Raw genomic sequence first — 7,276 nt, 5'->3', positions numbered from 1 at the left:
ATCCTTATCCTGATTCCTCTATTCGATTCTCTAATATGTAATATAGGCTTACATCCATCATTATTTCAAAGTTGCGACAAAGAATTTCCATCTGTAAAAATAACTTTCAAATACTTTAAAATAATTTCCAAATTATAAGTTGCCTAAAGAAGTCATTATACCATCATATATTATTATTAAATATATTATATTTATCTTACGATTTTTAATATTTTCGTCTTGTGCAGTGCTTCGCTCCTAAAAAAACAAAATATTAGATGTATTTATCTTACTCTATTGCATTTTTACGTAATCGTCGAGAAAGAAGGAGAATCTTTCCAATTCCCTACAAGAACGCACAGAAAATTTCAAATTTCAAATTTGATAGTTTATGAATAAATGTTAATAATACAAGAACAAAGAAATACGATTATTATTAACAATTTTTGAGTTACCGTTATCCTTGCAACAAATCCGTTCACAAATCGTATCAAAAACTTGGAATAAGCAAAATGTTCTATTCTTCTTAACTTTATTCACCATAGCGTGGGCGTAGCTATTAAATTACATTTAATAAAACGACCTGCCTCCGATTGGTCCCGATTCGGTCGTCCAATTGTTGATCAACTCTCGGTATACCAGAGACACTAGCTTTCGGCAATGGAATACTTCTCCCTGCAGAAGGAGAGCCGACAATCGAGAATTCCAGCGACAACGAGCAATCAGCCTGCCGTATATCTGTTGCTCCTGTCGCCACGCATTTGTGGCCCATTGTGCAGTCGAAGTAGGTGGTCGGCCTTCCCACTTTTTGCCTCGTTTGTACAAAGGTAACGTGGCAGAACTATTCGCTCGATTCTTCTTAACTTTCGACCTGGAACGACACGCTTGCAGATCTGTTAATTTTATCGATACGTTTGTTTCTTGGGGCAATTTTTTTGTACGTGTGTTTTCTTTCAATTGAAAATTTGATTAATAGTCACCTATTTGGCGTGAATTTTTTTTATACGACGTCTTTTCGCAGCCATACAAATGTTTTAATTGCTCCAACGAACAAGATATGCATGTAAGAACATTGGTGTTGTAAATTTACAAGACATATGTAATCTCTCTCGTTACATCTTATGCGTTGGAATATATTTTATACAAATTTCGGCTAGAAGTAGCTTGAAATATAATAGAGATATTTGAGAATTAATAAATCACGTTATAAGATATAGAAATTTCCATTCTTGAATTCTCACGCTCGACTTAAAACGAGCCCTCGCCGACGAGAACTTTCCCCCGCCCTTGACCTACCGCATTACATCCGAGATAGATGAAAGAATTTTGGAGCAACAGATTGGCCAACGGAACATGGACCACGATTGCCAATGGGGGTGAGAACGCAGAGACACAAAGGGGCCGCCGGGTAAGCAACCCTATGGCACACCCAAAGGGGATGGAGTATAGGGCGGGGACCATTCAATGGCGAATCACAGTTCGAATGAAAAGCTGTATGTGAGGTCTGAGAAAGCTCAAATTCTAATTCATAAACGCGTACGATTCTGTCTAGAAGTTCTAATATTTTCAATAAAATTTATATATTTTATTAAAATAGTTTCATTCTTGGAGAATAATTTTCAATTTTAAAATTGCAATAATTGATATATCATATTATTATTTGTTTTGTTTTTATATTGCAATATATATATATATATTTAATTCTACATGTATTTAATTCGATTAATTTTGTTAAAAATTGTAAACAATATAAATTACATTATTTGATATTTTTCTATACAATAATTCAAGAATACTTTTTCGGCATTTTTATAAAAAGCGTTATTTATTTCCCCTGCAGTGAGTTTTTCGTCGCAGTAACCAAGACAGATGTACCGGTAACAGCAAAGCTGATAGGTGTGACGACCTCCCAGGTTTAAGCCGCACCCTCACGACGGAAAACTAGGGGCGGTGTCATCACCAATCCTCTGTGCTCGCATGCGTCCTACTATTTCGCTTCGTCTATCGTCGCGATATTTTTATATTCACGTTTTTAAAAATTCTAAAAAAAGAAAACATCTAAGATTACTTATTAAACCTTCTTCATTCTTAACAAAAATCATTATATAACAAAGAAATTTTTCTTTTATCAAAATATGAATCTCTCTCTCAATTCCAATCGTCATTTCATCGAATTTTGAAAACAAAGTATCTTTCAAAATCGAAACATTTATTAATATTATTTCAACAAAAATAATTTTCCTTTCCTATTTATTAATTCCATCGAAAATAAAAGAAAATAAAATAAAACAAACTCTTCCACACCATCTCCTCCATGCATCATAGGTACCTAAGTATCTGTTATTCACCATCGATATGGTATCGCAAGCGTGGTCGAGCGTTACGAAGCGGTGTCCCCTGCACGAAGAAGGGAAAGAAAAAAAAAGGTCCGGGCACAAATCATGGTCGGCTTAAGGAGACGTGGAAGCGGGCATAAAACGGGCGCAGCGAAAAACACACAAAACCAGTTCACGCGGACACCATGGCTGCTCCCCTTAATAGCAGCCGCGGCTCCCCATCCACAGATCCGCATTGGATCCTCCAATAGGGTGAGCCGCGATACTTCGAACAATGGCACGCTCGAATAGATTAATCAAACTTAACTGAGCCAATGAAAGCCGTGCAAATCTCGCGTGGGGGATGCATAGTTCGCAGTGATGCTGGCGCTCGCCCGTTACAACTCGGAAGAGAAGAGAGAAAGAGGGAGAGAGAGAGAAAGTTGGTGAATATTTCGAATATTGGGACCATGGGGGCCATGGGGAGGAGAGAGAGGCTATGGGAACGCGTGGTGTTGCGAATTTAACGACGTTTAACGATGTCGCATCGGCCATTCGATCATTGGATGTCTAGGATCCCGACGAGGGATGTTTCTCTCGGAAGGGAAAGGGTGAAAGAATGAAGGTACGACATGTTTGGCATTCGTCTAGGATAGTTGGCTGTGAAACTTTATCAAATTTTTTTTTTTTAATAATAAAATAATTTTTACGCTATTCACATTTATATAATAAATGTAAGGAAAATTTCATAGAAATTGTTATCAATAAACAATTACTATAATTACTTCTAAACTAATGTTGCTCTGATACTTTATTACACATTTTAAAATTCTCTGGCACAACTAGTTGGAAGCTTCTGTACTACCCACGTATAAACAATTTATTCCCCGTTTAATGAGGAGATGGTGAGGAAGAGTTTGTTTTATTTTATCTTATTTTACTGTTCCTACGAGGACAAACTTCTGCCACATTCACATTCCAAAGAACCAAACGAACTAAATACTCCGAGCATCTCTTTCTCCCACCGCCATCCCCCGAAGAATAACACCTTCCGTGTCGAAGCAACACTCGACTTCACACACGACCACCCCTTGAACAATTCACGCGTTACACGGGCGTGGAACGTGCCAAACATTCTCAAACCTTGGGCTTATCAACGGTGAACACCGCTCGCGGCCCCCGTCGTTTTCCTCGCACGTTTCAAACGGACGAGGCGAGGGAGAGAAGGGAGAAAAAAGGGATTTTTCGGGTGGCGTTGTGCGCGCTGTAACCAGGGTCCTGATGAATGAACCGACCCGCACGGCAGCTGGCCACGCCGCGCTGATTAGACGCGCATCACGCCGCGTTTGTGGATCTTTTGCCAGCGGATCCGCGCATGTAGGTATCCAACCAGGACCCCCGTAGACCGATCGCTGTTGTTCCGCCTGTTCCTCGATCAACCGATCATCAGCCGTTCGGTTTTTCCGGGAATTCGTTCGATTCCTCCTCCTCCTCCTCCTCCTCTTCCTCCTGTTTAGACATTTTCGATCGTCGTGTTTTGTTCTCTTGTGGTTTTTCAACGGTGTGCAGGATAGTTTTCGTCATTGGGATTTTAGATTTGGTAGAAAGAATGGTCTCTTAAATATGAAAGAATGGACAGGAATGAAAAGTAATAATAATAATTTGATTTTAGAATAATGTAATTCTATTAAATTTACAATAAAAATTTGTAATGTTTCAGAGATTATTTCAGAGATTGTTCTGGGCATGGATTAATTTGTTTTCATATTCGTGAAATGCGATGTATAAAAGACGAAATGATACGTGAGTAATCTAATATCTATTCGAATTATTTAACTTTTAATGTTAATTATTTAACAGTATTTAATCCTGTCACAATACCATTTTTCTGTATCATTTTTAAAATGAGAATAATAATATGCGTGTAACGATATTGGCCATCGATAAAAAGGTGGTTCACCATCGTAATTTAATTTCGCGTGAAGATTCGATCAGAGCCACATAATTGGCCTAATCAAATTCTTCACTGGCGATAATAGACGAAAGTGTACGGTCATAAGTAAGCATGTCATCACGCGTTACAAACTTAGTTCTGCCCAAAACACTTTTCGGACCCCTCGTCTTTCGACGTGCGAACATGTCGGCCATTTTGCTCGCTTGTCGAAACGGAGCCAAGATTTCGGATTCTTCTCTGATAATTCGACAATTCAATTTATCTTTTAATATGACAATAATCGTCTCCTAAACGTTATTTTTTTTCACGCTCATTTTCGAATAAAATTATAATACATATTACAATACATATATGGAGAAACTTATCCTTAAAAGATAAGCATTATTATATGTAAAATGAATTTATTCGAGAAATAGTCGATTTCGAGTCGATGATTTTCTCACTTTGAGTAATTTTATCTATGCATCACGGAATAAAAATTCTTGAAAGAATTCTTGAATTCTTTCCTTTTTATCAAATTCTTTGCTAATTTTGTTATTAATTTAATTGTTACAAATATCAATATGATATTAAGACAGATTAATTGATTTTTGAATAATGAAAAAATTTTAATTTCAATATTTTAATTTGACTTTTGTTTTTTTAATTTTGAACTTTGGATAATATTAGTAAAATATTTTTTTACATCGCTGTTAAATTTTTAAAATTGATATAGATTTTATGATGATTATCTTTTTATGAAAAAAAATATTCCATGCCAAGATGAAGAAAAGAAAGGAAACGGTGTTTAAAAGAGTCTTAGTTCACGGTTAAATTTAAACTTGATGCCGCGCAAAATTGTAATATCCTGAATGGGATTTACTGGGAGCCATGAAAAGTTTTATTTGTAACAGATTGGAAACATAATCACGAAACATAATTAAAAAGTGCGATTATGTTCGCCAAAGGATTCACATTATCGAACAATATCCATTAACACTTATGTACTAACTTTATTAGGTACTCACATCCATGAATTTGCAAAATAAAACCTTTTTTTTATCGTACGTAATTATGAGAAATTATCAAATTATTAAAATTATCTTTATTTAAAATGAAACTTACTGAGTTGGCGAAGTGATAATTACATTTCATTTTTACATCTTTTTATTTATAAATTTAAATATAAACTAGAAATTAATAGAAATCAATGTAATATAAGAGTAATATCTAACAATGATCGATACTATAATGATCGATAATCGCTGCAGAATGAGTCTGATTAAAAGAATAAACGAAAATATTCGAGTTAATAGAGGAAGAAAGAAAATATCGGGCGGTCAAATATTCAAAGCATCTATTATACATTCTATCCTCGATCCAACCAATTGATATTCAGCTGTATACGTTTCGTTAAAAACAACGATATACGAGTGAAAGTTTGACACATTTTCATAATAATTAAACCACGAATATTTATGCAAATTTCGAATATACACTAACTTATATGCATTATTTTAAAAATTTTCAATCCATTTGTAACTCTACTTCATTTTCAATTATCAAAAAACCAATTTTACTTTACAACTTTACCCTACAAAAAAATTTCTTCCATTTTAACGAATGATTATGTTTTCAGATTATTCAGAGAAAGAATTACCGTGCAAGGATACAGTTGCAAGTCGGAACCTCGAGCCTTCGTTGCACAGCTTGAAAGCGTCATTTTCACGGTGGCGTATACGACAGTTTGGAGTGTTTAAAAGTCACCTGTCCAAGTTTTGCAAACTTTTTCCAGTGGATGCGCAAATCCACTTAAGCCAGATTTCCGAACGCGCGATCGCCTCGAGGGCGCGCGATGTAAAATCCCCTGGAAAATATTGTCACATCCGTGGATTTGCCTCCGGCGGTGAGGATTTCTACGACGGAAGATCGTAGCAGGTATGGACCGTAAAAATCGAGGATCCGGGAACGGAAAGTCGTGTAAGCATGTGAAAACATCGAGTGGGCGGGACCCGAGCTTAAGGGGGCCAGTGGGCCAGCGCCCTCAGGATTTTACAACCCTTTTGAAAGAGGATCCCTCTGTCGAGTCCACGCTTCCTCCGCTGGAGATTCGCAGAGATTATCCGCGATTCCTGTCAAAATTGTGTGCACTCGGATGACAGAGACTATCTTACAAAGATAATATTGGCCTGTTTTGGGTTTGCTTGGGCTTCTGGATATAGATGAGGATGTTTGAAAGAAACTGGTTCGAAGGGTAGAGAAGAGATTGGAGAATGATGATGTATCAATTAAGAAATAAAGAGAATATTTTTGTTTAGTTTAGTATATTCGTTATATATATTTTGATTGGAATTGTTTGGGGAAAATTGATTTAAGATAGATTAAGAATAGATTGACAGGTATTGGGAAAAGGTTGTATTATTTTTTACAATTATATAATTTTTATAATTAATATTTTTTAGATATATTATGCATAAATTTTTCATTTAGATATGATTTGCTTTATTGTTGAATAAATTATTATTTTATTGTCCATCTAGGAAAACAGACTGATAGAATTTAAGAAATTAAAAATAATTAATCACTTTATAATTAGTATGGTTCAATTGATTTGAGATATTCTACAGATACATAGTAATAATTTATCTTCCTTCTTCTTAGAATATAAATCCTAATACGCAGAATATAACATTTAAAACACCATAAAGAGAATTTATGCTCAACTCTGTACTCTCATGTCTCTCATTAAATATTCTATTGTAACTTTCTCACTCGAATTTGAAATTCTGCCAAAGCATTTAACGTTTCTTTAACCATGGAGCTTCTTTAAGCATGGCCTTAAGCGTAAATGTAAAAGATTCTAAATGCTAAAGACCAAAGGATTTGGTCTGTCAAGGGCATTGACGCCACAACCACGAAAGAAACGTTTAACTCCAAAACGCTACCATGTTCTACTCAGTGGAATTTGCAATTAGTTTGACAGATCAATGTTAATAGGTTCATGAACTTTAAGAATACGTGTCAATGATAACATATTCCTTGATTTTCT

The sequence above is a fragment of the Apis cerana genome, linkage group LG14, assembly GCF_029169275.1.
Source record: "Apis cerana isolate GH-2021 linkage group LG14, AcerK_1.0, whole genome shotgun sequence".
NCBI classification, from domain to species: domain Eukaryota; kingdom Metazoa; phylum Arthropoda; class Insecta; order Hymenoptera; family Apidae; genus Apis; species Apis cerana.
Note: the sequence above shows the minus strand (reverse complement) of the source record.